Source organism: Anoplopoma fimbria, chromosome 24 (genome assembly GCF_027596085.1).
Source record: "Anoplopoma fimbria isolate UVic2021 breed Golden Eagle Sablefish chromosome 24, Afim_UVic_2022, whole genome shotgun sequence".
NCBI lineage: Eukaryota > Metazoa > Chordata > Actinopteri > Perciformes > Anoplopomatidae > Anoplopoma > Anoplopoma fimbria.
Genome location: NC_072472.1, coordinates 12,742,780 through 12,759,454, shown reverse-complemented (window position 1 = coordinate 12,759,454; position 16,675 = coordinate 12,742,780).

Here is a 16,675-nt window from a genome sequence, read left to right as displayed (position 1 = left end):
TCTGTGATGTTGAAAAGTTTTTATGTCCTGGGAGAAGGGAGCCATGCATTGCAGTTTCATGTTGCTTGTACTCTAAAAACAATCTGAATGGTACATTAATATATCATAAAAAATGTAACTTTAATGTCTGTTGCTGTGGACTCTGCATATTTCACAAACTGGGGTAGCAACTGGTAAAAACAGGCGACACCTCTCCTTAGTAACTTCAAAAGCCTCAAATAGTACAACTCGCCTCATATGAATGCTAGATTTGCAAAGTGGAGATAATGTCAGTCATGTGATGATCAGTCCATCAGTCTGATGGAGTTTGGTGAAAGTAATGTGACAGTAAAATATACTTCATACTGCCTGGTCTGACCCTCTTGCACTGCAACACTACAAACAAAAACTTAGTAATGAACGTAATACCTTAATTCAGGAAATCAACACAAAGCAAGTCACTAGCACCACACTATGTAAGATGAACCAACTAACAACACTGTATTAGTTCCAAAACAAATGGTGCTTGTGATGTAGCAGGCCGAGGACCCCTACTGTATCTGTTATTGCTGCTGTATCTCCATCGTTCTGCATATCACCTCCTAATATTCCTCAACTGCTGCAGTTTGACCATTATGTAACCGAATCGCAATTCCAATTTATAGGTCTGCAAGTAACGCCTCCCTTGATACTACCGTTTGAATATAAAATGTTTTCTTACAATAAACCAAAACAACAATTTCCCTGGAAGTCAATATGTTGATTTGCTATCACACAAGCAAAGTTATTCATAAATAATATGAATTTTGAGTATGAGTTTTTTTCTCCCTAAATATTCCAATCATTTAAATATAGCATTTATAGCTTAAATATGTATAAGCAATAGATGGAAATTTGCATAAATATTCAAACAACAACAGTTTGTAACCAAAAGTATTAAACTGTAGAGACAGGGTTACCCAAACAAGAAGACTAAATAAATATAAATTCACTGTAAGCCTACAATGGAGGGCACAATTTGATTTAGAGAACACCAGTGGTGTGGAGTTTCTACTGCAAGTACAATTTAGAGGTTGTACTTGTACTGAGGTGCTATATTTAGATGCTGATACTGTTGTTCTTTTACTTAAGTACTTCTTCCACCAGTACAGAACACCTAGGGTGGATTACACTCAGACATCGAGAGCACAACTCCATACACTGATGCCAACATATTAACAAAATCGCAATGCAATAAGTTGTAAAATTTTAAAAATAGCCGAGTGCGACGGCATGGATGATTCTTTATGCACACTAACACTTTGCTATGCAATTCGAAACAGTGGTTGTCCTGATCAGACATTAGCTGCACAAAGTGAGAGAAAGTCTCTCACTTTGTGACATGCATACATTCTACCGATTCACTGTAAAATGATGCTGCTCCCCAGGCCAAACAGCAGGCCAACAAAAGGACTACGATACAAGTTTGTGATGTTCTCCTGCCTTCTATGATAGAAAGCCTGCAGCCCCATGAAAAAGGAAGCAGATAAATAAATGTACTGAATGTACAGCAAGCAATATTGAATGGGCAAATGTTCCTCTGCCTCCTACATCATATGCAGAATGTGGTAGTCTTATGCAGTGGTGATTCTTATTCTTCATTCTGAAATACTTATGCAAAATTCTAGCTTTCCATCTCAAAGGTAATGTATCTTTGTCATCAATTTATTTTTAAATATAAATATAGAAAACTAAAGGGACACATTTTGATGCTTACACTGTGGAAAAACAAACAAAAAGAGTTTATTAGTGGTTTACATTTTGTGTTTAGGAGTTGTTCTGTTACTTGGTCGTATTTGATCTGACAGAAGAGTGACATTCATTGCCTCTTAACTGATAAGTGCGTCGAAAGATGTAGATTGTTGAGAAGGTACAGCTCATATCTGTATTCCCATCTCAGGGTGCCTACCAAACATTTTTTCTTATGCCACACTATTTGCATTTTATCAGCTGGCATATAAGGGAGTCTGAGGACATTTCAAAGGGATATTTTGTAAATTACTGTCAGTGTGGTTTTTTAACTGTGGTATATTGTTATTGAAGATGTATTCGAAATGTGTGTGTGATTTATAAAAAAAAAAATATGTATGTATCTGAAGCTCAACAACCCAACACAACTAAGAGTCTATTACTGAATAATGCTTAACCTCTCTGTCCATTAACTCCAATACAGTTGCATAGTGCATCCAAAACAACGTCTTGCTTAATTGGCATGTACATTGCATCACTACAAGTGCATTCGTTTTTTCAATGTGGAGTGATGGAATCAACTTCTAATTTATTAGCATTAAATCAAATATCCATTAATGGCATAACAAGTTCTCATAATGTTTTTTATATAGTTTTTTTGTTTTTACACATTTAAATTCATTGCACATTTGTGTGGTCTTATACAGGGTAAAGATGTGCAAAGCCATATTTCAAGACTGGTAACAGATGCAAAGCTCAAAGTCGGACTACAAATATTCATGGACGAGGACAGATGCGAGAGCTTTACAAGCAAAGGAGGGATATTTGGGAAAAAACAGCGGAATACAAAGTTTTGTTGAAGAGATGGAATTTGGATAAATTTAAAGTGAATATGGTGTCTTGACAAGTGAGGTGAGAAGGTCATTCCATCACTGGGGAAGCAGGTGTGGTGTTCATATCAGTGCATGGACGGAAGAGCTGAACAGCAACAAAAAACAAAAAACAGGGATGTAATTATGGTAGAGAGAAAAGTAACACTCAAACATCTGGAGAGTGTTTCAGATGCACTTGGAAGGAAACAGATACTTTTAAATAATTTAAACCAAAGAAAAGGGCATGGCTGAAGGGCGCTAGATGTACATTAGTTATTGCTGGTAGAAATCTTTGAAACACCTTGGGTCCTTTAATGTCTTTTATTCATTTCCAAGCACTGCCTTACAGTTAATGCAATAGTGTCACATTTTAGATATCATGGCAAGTGCCATATTTTCTATTGAAAACAAACCTATTCAGCAAACCTAGCTTGCATCCATACTGCTTCTTTTTATGAATTCAGGACAGTCGTCTATAAAGATTTTCTGTTCAGAATCCCACAGAAGTTCACATGAGGGCCTCAGGCAAGAGACTCAATTGCCAAAACAGAAGACCTAATATTATCTTTTACTAATTTGTGTTTTCTTTCTATATACCCTAAAGCAATATCATGTAAATATGTTCATTTATGTTCCCTATGCTCACTGTCAGCACCCTTAATTTGGGCTTTTTTTCTCCCTGGGGTAAAATATGACACCTTGATGGCCAGCTTTAAGAATGTTTGTACAGCACAACCTCACAGCTTAAGTTTTTGAAACTAGCAACTCTGCTGCAATTACTCATTGGGCTTAAACACAGAATAATAAGGTGATCATTTAGTATTCCAAATCATATGATACATCTTGTTTTCAAAATTGGAAAGCTGGCAAAAAAAGAATATTTATTGTTTTTTTATTAACTGGAATTAAAGAAGAAAAAACAACTTCCAGCTGGCTGGGGGGGGGGGGGGGGGGACTACTAATACAGCATATTAATTGTGTAAATACATTTCTGGCTTCAAAAGAAACGCACAAGAAAGTAAAGAGTGAAGGTCATCACAATGTTTTTCAATGGAAGATGAAAGCTAAGGTTTCTATGTGCTACTAATCCTTTATAGTGCTGTTCTCAATGAGGCGACACACTCTCAAATTTATGCATTATGCTTCTGGAGTCCCTCTTGCACCCTCCCAAAAATCCATGCAAAATATTCATGCAGGTCGACATTTTCCTTAAAGAGGCATTCCTCTCAAAAGTCTTACTTCTAACTTTTGCTTTTCTACCTGATCTTTTGGAGAGAAAGTAGCATTAGTGAAGCAGACACTTTGCATTTGAAAAGGCTTGTATTCAATAGCTGCTATAAACACAGTCGCTTCATACGACTTGTTTTTACAGATGCAGTTTGACATAACAGGTCATAAGCACGAGATATTCCCAAATCATAGAAACTTAGCAACATTGTAAGCAGGTATATGAGATCATTTAGATGTACTCCTCTGGGACACTCGCCCACTCTGAGCTTCATGCCTGCATGGCACAACTCAAACTAGATGTATCCTTATAGCTCGCTCTTCCTTTATTTTCATCTGGACATACTCATCATATAGCAGCCATTTGTTTGTGTCATTAATGGGTTATGCACAGCATCAGCTCACAGCTTAAGGCAGAAAAGGATGCAACACTGATCAAATTTTGTGCAAGGTACCTTCACTCAGAGGAAAATAAAATGACAAGCCTTGGGAACATAATTGAATGCACTTACAGTAAACAGTCACAGTATATGCCATGACAAACGACAGAAACTGAGCTGTGTATACCCCTCCTATGGAGTTTACTGACAGGACACCAATTTACAGCTATTAAATTGTTTGCAAAGCACAAATTCCTTTTCACCAGATAAATATTTACACTCAGTGGCAACTTCATTTGCTGCAGCTCGATAGACAAAGGTAGGATCTCTGTATGCCTGCAGCCTGAATTATTTGAGGCATGTTACAGAAGAATTCCTGTTCAAGTTAAAATGTAATTTTTTTGTCATGTAGATTTTTTGTAGGCGTAAAGGGGCACAAGACAATTGAAAATGCCTTTTTTCAACACGAGCGAGGGTTGGAAATTGGAGATTTAAGTTTCAGGCATTGAGCCAGTCGACTACTCGTGACATCTTTTCCAGAGGCTGAGTGAATGTGCATGCTTGTCTGATGTTTTTTATGAGGTGTTGCTCATTGACAATAATTCACTAACAGGTGCAGGCTGTGGTGCTCGGAGGATGGACTGAATGTCCAAAGGGAAATCTATGGAATGTAATTGAATTTGAAATATCAACAATCAAAAGGCTTGGTTGTGATACTGAGTCTCATGACTGTGTAAAAAGATATCCATTGTGTTATGTGTACGGCTCTACTGATGTTACAGAAAATAAATTGATATATCATACTCTGTGATATTTGCTCATTATTGCATTTGTCAAATCAGCACACTCAATCTGTTGTTCACTTTTCCAACATTGTGTTTTATATTTCATCCATTAGTAGGTGGATTCTTTAAAAGCTCAAATTCACTAAAACCAACACGTTTCTCATTGTACACCAGGATGCCAGACTTTTTAAGGGCGTTTTGACTGAAAGCTTCCGGTAGTTGAGATACCCTTTTAAGGCTCAGAATTAGGTTGAATTGGAGGAGAGAGAGAGCTTTTGCCAGCAAGTGGTGCAGACTTCGAACTCCCTTATGCCATCAGGCCCTGCTGCCTTGCACTTGCAAACTCTTATTTTAAATGGGGAGGAGAGATGGATAGATAAGGATATTGCTTGGTTGATGAAAAGGTACAGATGTGAATGGGGGAAGCAACATGCAGGATTAAAGGGTATACAGTATAGGTTGGGTCACATTGGGCATGCTTGCTGAACTTGTGGAAGGATACTGTACATTCTTATTTTTTTATTTTGTACTCTTGATTATCCATAAAACTTAAATTAAATTGACTTTTTAAGAAAGCCACAACACTTTAAAAAAGTCAGATTATCAGTCCATGATAATGTTTATAGCAGTACCTTTAAAATCACCTATAGTCACACAATAAACATTCCACTTGTCATGTGCTGCATCACCACACATGTACAAGTGGTAGTGATCCAGCACTGGAGGCAAGGATTATGATTACGAAAGTGGGATGTGGTTCAGAGAAATGACTCCTTTTGATTAATAATTGCGGGAGATGATATCCAGATGGTGGTCTTGACGCATCGCCATAATCAAACCCAATGCACACATCAGCACTGTAATGAGAAGAGGAAAACAATCAGTCACTTCAAGAAAATGAATTCAACCATTTAAGAGAGAAGTTGTGTGATATCAATTTCTTTTTTTAAACAAAGGGTTTGGCAAGTGTACATTCAGCTCTAACCCTAATGGCTTCATACTTCAAATCTGTGTGGTTTTCGAACGACAGTCCAGCTCATATCGAAGTAATTATTAAGGCTTTGAAGTATAATCATTATCTTTCAGTATATATCACTGTCATACTCCAATCTTTGCCTATCCAAGAACTGTAATTACACCCCAGCTAAAATGGATGCTGCAGTATCTGCTGGCAAGTGGCCACCAGATGGGAGGAAATATTATAAGGTAAACAGATCAACATATAGTTTACATTCATATTTGTAGTTGATGTCTCTGCCTCCCAACAGCAATGCAATTTTCATATCAAGGCTTGACTGACTGGTTGGTTGGCATTTAATAAATCTGATTAACATTTAATGTGTAAAAGGGCACTTTCATTTCACCTAATGCATGGATTAACAAATATAATCCATGCATTAGATTCATTTTGTTAATCCATGTGTTCATTTTACCCAGAAACAATGTTATACAATTTAATTTCCCTTCAAAGCAGAGATTAGAGGGCACTTTTTTATGAAATTACATGGATTTACTAATGTATCATAGTCATAGATATTAGGAGGTATAATTGTACATGTTTATTTAGATCATTTTAATTACTTTCAATTAAAGAAGCATTTTTGGGGGAAAATGCCCCAATTCTAAAATTTAGAAAACATGTGCTCTAAACCTGTGTGCCCTACGACACATGGACCGCTTCACATTTTAGACAGATAAAAAACATGCCGGATACTTCCCTGGTGAGCAGAACTCAGCAGGCTTCCGGAGATGGATGGGATGAAAGGACTCATGCTATTTCGTATTTTGTAATACATTTGAAAAAGCTATATTGTTTGTTGTGGTTTTGGCTCACAGGACATCTGATTTGGTGCATATTCACCGTGAAGCTGTTCCAACAATTTATCAACAGTTGAATGGTGAGTGGTGGATGATTCTTTTCAATGCAAAATAATATAAAAGGAAAATATTACAGATTTCAATAGTATCAAACAAATAACGATGATAAAATTAGTTTTCTCTTTATTCTGCCTGGTTTGGAGAGAAAAGAGGGGAGTCTTGTGATTTTAGAACATTTACGTGTGACCTGTAATACAAGGTGAACTAGTACGGTTTATCTAAAAAAAGCCATAATCTGTCATTGTTTTTTTTAGGTTGTATGATAAAACATTTTTAAATCTTGCAATTACTTATATGTTGAACATCTAATTGCAGCAATTGTCACTGTGGAATTAAATTATCCCTCAATATCCAATTTTCCTCCTTTTTTCCTTACTTTTTAGTTGAAAAATCACCTTATTCCTGATGTCTAACAGTATTATTTATTTTCAATCAGCCTGATCCAAACCTTCATTTAGATTGCATGATTTTTACACAGAGAAATGTGGATGCACCATTCAATTAATTGGAAATATATATTCCCACAAATTTTTGCAACAATGTCTAGTTTGAAATGACTGATGCACCAATGAGCTGCAGCTCGCTAAGGGTGCAGCCAGCTCCTATTTATTCCCTTTCTCGCCATTCCCATCACCTGACCTTCCCCACTCAGCGCCCACTTACTCACTAGCTTTCCATTTCCTTAATCAGCTTTATAGTATAAACAGTATATCGGCCCATCTCCAGTCATTAGTTGTTAGTTTGCATCCACCCAAGCTTTCCTTCATTTGTTCTGATGAACAGTTGGATTATTCTCTGCCTGACCCATTTTTGGATAACTTTGCCTGCTCTGAATGCTTCTGATCCATGGCTGTTTCCTGATTGAAGTAAAAAAAAACATTCTGCCTGTGAGTTGTGCTTTTGAGTTAGTTCAAATACAGTTTAAGAGGCATAGCCTTTTCTTTACAGAAAAAGATGACTATAATTACTGTAAACCCTTTTTTATAGAGATAATTGATTTGGTCTGTAAGAAAACTGGCTTTCAAAAATCTTTTCAAGTCTCTACAGCCAGAGTTGAAATATTTTCCAAGAGCCAGACTTGGTTCACAAGCATTGCCAGCAAAATAAAACACATCCAAAACTATTGTCTCTGAACTGCCTTATCCAAACTACAGCTTTTGTTCGGCTGCCAACAAGCTCCTCTTTTGCTGCTGGAGAACGGCAATCACGGTGGCGTACCCGCTCCACTTCAAACACTTTCAATTACTGCACTCTGCAACTGGTAGAAGTACTAGCTGCGACAGGAGTCAGCTGTCTGCTCTTTGCTGAGGACCAAAGGAACATGAAGACAGTCGAAAGCTGCTAAGATCTCCAGGGTTGCCCTGTGGTTGTCATAACAACAGATGCTGGAGGCACCAGCCCTTCTCTGTAACAAAATGGACAGCCCTAAACAAACAGAAACTGTAAAGCAGTCAACCTGTCATGTTCCTCGAGGTCTGGCTAAGATCTCATCGGAGAATATTAGGTATTGCATTAAGCATTTTCTTTTCCGTCTGTTTTATCGCAGCATACAGTGATACTAAAAGTCAGTGGTCTCAGCTGCAGTCCAATACCATCCTTGAAACAATGCTACTGCTGGACATAGGCCACCTAAATGTCCTTTTCTATCTAAAGTGAGCCATTTACAGAGAAGGCAGTACACATTTAGTTATAGAGACTACTCTCTTTAAACGTCATTAAGAAGAGCAGACGAGAATATTAGTGATGGGCTTCAGATAGCAATGGTAGTAAAGGGCCTACCTGATACATACAAGCCATTCGTCGTGCACATCACCCAGACAAATGACATTGTAACGTTCAGCGAGTTTAAAACAAAACTCAGAAGTTATGAGAGCACTGAAAAATATGGGCAGAGTGACGGAAATGTAGAAGAAGACAACGTGATGAAGACTAGCGGCGCAACATGGCCACGTGGAAGAGGAAGAGGAAAGAAAATGAACCTGGCTGATGTCGAGTGTTACACATGTGGTAAAAAGGGACACATGGCAAGGACATGTCATGACGGATTCCAAGCAAGAAGGGAAGAACGAAAATGGGACACACCACAGCGAGGCAGAGGGCGCGGCCGAGGACGAGACCATGAGTATGTAAAGAAAGCTGATGGAGAAACGGAGGCAGAGCCGACATCGTTCTGTTTCTTTAAAATAAGTGACTGTCCGACACAACGAGGAAACAAGAAGGGCCTCATGGTCGACTGCGGCGCCACAACACACATGATCAACGACCCCAACAAGTTCATGACAGTTGATGAGAGCTTCCGACCCGAAGGCCACACGATCGAGCTTGCCGATGGAACCAAGGTGAGCGGGATGGCGAAGATGAGGGGAGACGCCGAAGTCTACCTACTGGACAGCGAGGGACGACGGGTGAAGACGAGGCTCAAGCAAGCACTCTACATCCCATCTTTTCCTCAGAACATCTTTTCAGTCAAAGCGGCGACAGCCAACGGAGCTGAGTTTCGTTTCAAGAACAATGATGACTGGCTGATCCACAAAGACGGTACCAAGTTCAAAATGGATGTGTGTGGTAGGCTGTATTACCTTAGCACAGTAGAAGATGAAAACAGTGATGAAGTGAAGGGGTGTTATGACATTCAAACGTGGCATAAGATACTTGGTCATTGTAATTTTGATGATGTTTCAAAATTAGAAAAGGTGGTAGAAGGGATGGTGATAAAAGGGAAACATGACAAGTCCAATTCAAATTGTGAAATATGCACACAGGGCAAATTTACACAAAACAGAAACAGACAGGCAGACGCAAAAGCTACAACTGTACTAGAATTAGTACATACAGACCTATGCGGTCCAATAGAACCAGCAGATAAAGATGGATACAGATATGCTATAGCATTTACTGATGATCACAGTGGGATGATTTTTCCATACTTTATCAAAGTAAAGAGTGACACGACAAAAGCTACTGAAAAATTCATAGCAGATGTAGCTCCATATGGAAAAGTAAAGTGCATAAGATCTGATAACGGTACAGAGTTTACCGGGCAGGAGTTCCAATCTTTACTTAGGAGTAAAGGGATAAGGCACGAGACTAGTGCACCCTACTCACCTCATCAGAACGGAACTGCAGAGAGGGGTTGGAGAACCCTATTTGAGATGTCACGATGCATGCTATTGGAGAGTAACCTCCCAAAGCAATTATGGACATATGCTGTACAGACAGCAGCTCAGATCCGTAACAGGTGTTACAGTAACCGACTAGAGCAGACACCTTACCGTGTTTTCACAGGAAAAACACCTAACCTTTCTAACATGAAAATATTTGGCTCTGAATGCTACACATACAAGCAGGATAAGAAGAAGCTGGATTCTAGGTGTGCAAAGGGAATCTTTGTAGGCTATGATAAATATAGCCCATCATATAATATCTACTATCCTGAGACAGGAAAAGTCCTTAAACATAGGCTGGTAAAATTCATCAACAAAGGTAACGCAGATAGCCAGACTCAGACAGATCATGACATGGGGGACAACATTGAGTGTTATGGAGATACACCACCAAAGATAGCCAACCAGGGTCAGGAACAACCTAAGGGGTGTAAAGAACCCAGTGTTGAGACTGCTGAGACAAGTCCCACTCGGACAGGTAATACTCAGATAGAACAGGAAGAAAGCAGGTATCCTACCAGGCAAAGGAAGGCTCCAGACCACTTAAAGGAGTACCATTGTAAAGCTGAGTGTAACAATGATGATGATGAAAATGTTGATTATTTCTACAGAGTGACTTATGGTGTACCTAAAACACTTAGAGAGGCTATGGACTCCAAGAAGTCAAAAATGTGGGCTGACGCAATGGAAGAGGAGATGACCTCTTTAACAGAGAATGAGACTTTTACTCTGACCCCACTGCCACGGGGCAAGCGAGCAGTGGGAGGTCGCTGGGTATATGCAGTAAAAGAGAGTTCAGATGGATCTGAAACGTGCAAAGCCCGATATGTCGCAAAGGGTTATGGCCAAGTGGAAGGGATTGACTATAATGAGACTTTTTCACCAACAGCCAACATGACCTCTGTCCGAGCTTTGATGCAGGTGGCTGTAAAAGAAGATCTCATCCTACATCAAATGGATGTGAAGACTGCTTACCTCCATGCTCCGATGGACTGTGAGGTATACATGGAACAACCAGAAGGTTTTGAAATCAAGTCAAAAACAGGAGAACACTTGGTATGTAAACTCAACAAGTCACTGTACGGGTTGAAACAGTCCGGGCGTAACTGGAACATGTTACTACATGATCATCTTACAGGGAATGGTTTTGTGCAAAATGGGGCTGATCATTGTGTTTACAGCAGAGAATCTGAGAAAGAGAAAGTGATTCTGCTAGTATGGGTAGATGACCTACTCATAGCGGCAAGTAACAACACCTCACTCAATGATGTAAAAGAGATGTTGAAGAGAAGGTTTAAGATGAAGGATATGGGTCCACTTAAACACTTCCTGGGTATCGATTTTAAACAGAGTGAAGGAGAGATCAAAATGACTCAAAAGAGACACATAGAGAGGATGTTGATAAGGTTTGGAATGTCTGAATGCAAACCAAGATCAACCCCATGTGAGCAGAAGCTGCATTTTGACACTGAGGGTGAAGTTATTGACTCAACAGGCTATAGAGAGATAGTAGGTAGCCTGATATACATTATGACATGTACTAGACCTGACCTGAGCTGGGTTGTGAGTAAATTATCACAATACCTAGCGGAACCAAAACAACAACATTGGGCTACATCAAAACACCTACTCAGGTACTTAAAAGGTACTATAGACCAAGAACTACACTTCAAGAAAAGTGATGAAAACCTACAACTTGAGGGATATAGTGATGCTGATTGGGCAGCCGATCAAAATGACAGGAGAAGCACAACTGGATACTGCTTCAGCTTAACTGAAAATGGTCCAGCTGTATCTTGGAAAAGTAGGAAACAGCCTACAGTGGCACTGTCAACTTGCGAAGCTGAGTATATGGCACTAGCAGCCACTACTCAGGAGAGTATGTACCTTGTACAACTACTAGCAGGAATAGACAGCAGCAACCAGCATGTACCAGTGAAGGTATACGAGGACAACCAGGGGGCGATAGCTTTATCAAAGAACCCAGTATGTCGACAGAGAAGCAAACATGTAGATATAAAGTATCACTTTATAAGGTCTGCACACACAGAAGGGAAAATAGCTATAGAATACTGCCCTACTGCAGACATGGTAGCTGATGTCCTTACCAAACCAGTGGTGAAGGCTAAGCTTGAGAAGTTCAAGAGGTATTTGTTTGGAGAGTGAAGGGTACTGACAGATGCAAAGTTTTTATTTTGTTATTAACACTGTCAATGAGCCAAATGTTTATTATAGATTATTATATTCTGGTGTTCTGTAAACAAAGAGAAAAAAAAAAAAAGTTTTGTTTACTATTAGAGAGAGCTATAAACATGTCATTGAGTGGGAGTGTTAAGTATATTAGTGAATATAAATGCAGGTGCAAAGCCATGTTAAATAGCCTAAAAGAGACTTCATTATATGAGCATGCGTGCCTGCGTGCCTGTTTAATGTCATGTACTAATGTCTACTTCTAAAATACAATCCCCATCAAGATCAGATTACAGTTACTTGAGTCTTCCATTAAAAACTTTCCTCACATGCTTCTGTTTTATAGTTTGTATGGTGGCAAAGTTGGTGCTGATGGTGTCTGCATGTTGTCCCTGCGTCTGTATGGGTTCCCACCCATGTGATTTTGAGTGTGAATGTGTTTTTCAAAGAAGCCTTGCACTTAATATGTGTTACACCTTTGCCCAAGCGTGGTGGTCTCTCGCCTCGGTGGCCCTGAACAGGATGGATGAATAGATGTTGTGTGTTAAAATGAAAAGCTGTGTTTTTAATTATTGCCCAAATCACAACCATAAATATGCTCTTGTACCTCTCACACGAAAATAGTAAAATTATTGTTAAAATTTTCACAATCATCTCACAATCAGTGTTAAAACAATTCAACTTTCAACATTTCCTCTCTTCCCACATACAACTTTGTTTCTAAGATTTCCAGTATCAGTGTTTTGACTTTACACTCTTGACCCACTGTAAGATGAAAATGTGTCTCTTTGAAATCACTTCACACACCCTCTCCACCTACTTGAGTCCTACAAGTACCTTGGGGTGCAGATAAACAATAAACTGGACTGGACACACAACACTGACACCCTCTACAGGAAAGGACAGAGCAGGCTGTTCTTCCTGAGGAGGCTGAGGTCCTTCAATGTGTGCAATAAACTGCTCAAGGCATTCTACCAGTCTGTGGTAGCCAGCGCCCTCTTCTTCGCTGTAGCGTGCTGGGGTGGTGGCATCAGGACTGGAGATGCCAACAAACTTAATAAGCTGGTGAGGAAAGCCAGCTCTGTGGTGGGTCTGGAGCTGGACAGTCTGGAGTCAGTGGGTGAGAGGAGGATGAAGGCCAAACTCGGAGCCATCCTGGACAATCCCTCTCACCCTCTCCATGAGGAACTGTGGCAGCTGGGCAGCTCTTTCAGCCATCGGCTGATTCTGCCAAAGAGCAGGACGGAGCGCTTCAGACGCTCATTTGTGCCCACTGCCATCAGACTGTACAACAACAGCGGAGACCACAGTCTGTCAACATGCTGACCAGCCCCCCCATGTGGATATACTGTACATTTTTTTATTTGTATTCTTATTTTTTATTTTATTCTATTTTTATTTTATTGTATAATATGTGTATTTATTATCTGTTTCTGTGTAGTTGAGCTGCTGCAACACCCGAATTTCCCCCATGGGGATCAATAAAGGAATATAATAATAATATCAACCCATAAATGATCCTCCTCTTCTTCTAATATGCACTTTTCCTGAAGTAAAGAAAGTAATTCCAGACTGTCTCCCCTGTTTTATTTTCTGTATATATGATCTTTTACTGGACATGATTCAGTCTGAGGTCACAGGAATATTGTGTTACATCGATGCAAGGATATTTTTGTATTTGCATGTGAATTCATTCAAAGTCAAGATTTACTTGATGTGGAGCTGAAAAAAGTGACTGTGGGTAACTGACATTTGGAGTGGTTGCTCTAACTCAATTAATATTTGTTGCATATACTTTGAGCTGCTACATGTAGTTATATAACCTTGAAGATAAAAAGTAAAATCCACATGTTATAACAAATATGCCAGTAGAAGTTAGTGATAATGTATTTGCTAATTGGAAATGCATATAATGTATCTACCTGAGAAGTTACTATGAAGTATGAATGAGTGTTTTGTACCGGTGAACTCAATAAGGAGAGTTTGGTTATTTTATGCCCGGATTATTAACTTTATCTTGAATAGAAATAGACATCCTGCACATTTTTGTTTGAGCTGGCTTTAATTTAGACCCTGCCCTTTTGTCCTCTGTGCCCTTCTCAGATTGAATATCGAGATGAAGTTTTTAAAGGAGTAAGTTTGAAGGGCATTTAGGATTTCCAAAAGGCTACTTGGATCTGATGCACATCCGTTAGCTCTTTTCAGTAGCTCACATTGAAGGACAAAATTCAGTCTGAGTTTTTTTTAAGTCATCATATCCAAATGTCAATAAAGAGTCATATAACCTGATTTTAGAAGAGCTTTGTTCCGGCGATGCCTGCGAAATTGCCTTTCCCATTCTGAAAAAAACGTCTCTCACTTCATTATAACAGGATATTCTCTTGAAGGATATAAAGAGAAGAATTTATGAGGGTGATCTGACCCAGCTGTCTGGAATAAATTAGCTATAATGATAGTTTACTTCAATGCTCAATAAATCAACTGGCTGCAGAGTATCCCCTATATATACACTATATGGAAGCATCCATCACATTTGAATAGGACTTCTCAATTTTCATTTTTCCTAATATTCCTGCCCTATTTGATCCCTTATTTAATTTGTATCAATTGCATTTATTGGTCTGGACACAAGAGATACTTATTGCTGATGACAGGCTTTATAAAGTCTGGATAGTGTATTTATTGATTGTAACTAGTACATGTCATGGGTTATATTTAACTCTATCTAATGTAACTGTTACATAATAACTTTTTTTAAATATAAGTATATCAAAATAAGTTTATTTGTGACCCTTCTTTTTATAAAACTGTTACTATTCATTCTAGTATACTTTGAGGGTAAGTAATTACATTTTATAAAAGATTGCTGCTGCTCCTTAATATAAATATAAGAATGAACAAACTGAATAATGGAAAACCTTTATTTTTGTATTTACTAGGAAGGCATGTTGAGTGCCAATGGGATGTACCTAGAATACGAGTATGACACAATCTAACATCTGCATGGCCATCATTAAGAAATACTTGTGAAAATGATAATGGATTTTTCCCATCCTGTTTGTATCACAGGTTAACTGCGAGGCTGTTGATGCATTTCAATTTCAAACATTATTGAAGTTCCACATTGCTCCCAATACTGGCTTACAGTCTCAAGAGTAACAAAACTGCATTTCATGGTGCTTTACTGATAAATGTAGTTTAGGTAATAGGCTATATCCTGAATGCATTCACTGTGCTGATTGGCAGGCAGTCCCAGCTCTCCTGATCCAAATCTGCTCAGCAGAAGAAGTCCAGAAGGTGTCTCAGTTGCCTGACTGGAAGGATTAAAGACGGCATCACACAGTAATCTGAGATCAGTTCATTATAGCTCCCCCGATAAAATGGAAATTTGGATGTGAGTTATGCAAGTTGAACAGAGGAAGAGACTGCTGAAACTGTAGAGGTAGTTAAATGGAGCAGACAAAATGAGAATCATTGAGTTGCAATAAATTACCTAAAAGAGTTTAGATCAATTAAATATAAAGAACTTTAGGAAACAACCATATTTACTCAAACAGTGTAACTAACTTCTTGTTTACATGAAACTCTGAACAGTTTATAATAATATGACTTGGCCATCAAAACAATTTAATTCCAGTGTTTTATAATCAGTTCTGTGCATGTGGTGAAAAATCCGTTCTGGTAATGACAAAAGCTGTAAATTATTCACTGCTCATTAAACTCTCTGCAATGCTTTCCAGAAATCATTAGCTCTGTAGACTACTTACAGAATATGTTTCATGTTACCTCATCTTACCCCCAGTGCGGCACATTATAATGCTTGAGTGTTAATCTAAAGTTTAGGCTTCTCACATTTGTTGTCACCTGTCTTCATATATAATGTATGACTTAGTTTTCATTAGCATGAATAGTCATTTACTCCATTTTGTAAATATAGGTAAATTAATTATAAACTTCAGCCAAATGACACCGATTTGATCGGATAATTGTAATGGTATGTGCATGTAGATCTGGATACCAGCAAATCTGACAGTGTTGACAGCACTTCATTATATTCCTCACTTTGTCTTTTTGTTCTTGCTCCAACTCATCTCAATCTTCTGCCTGCCTTGCTATTTGATTAAAAGTGTCCTTGGGTGTGTGGCTTTTTAAAACATAAATCATTAAGAGAGTAATGCAAATGCCTTGCATACATGAATAATATTAGCCGCGTCACATTTGTCTTTCATGAAAACAAGGAGAAATGAGTGACAGATTAGGATCCAGATTGGTTTCCTGTCATTTGTCCATCAAATGTTCTCTTGGTTTACCATGTAATTTGATAATTGTCAAGTCTTACATGAACAATTTCTGCATTACGGTGTACAATATGTACCACTACAGATATCGTTTCATTATCTTGACATGATTGTACCTAATATAGGTACAGTATATGTATATATATACACACATTGCCAAACACAATTTTGTCC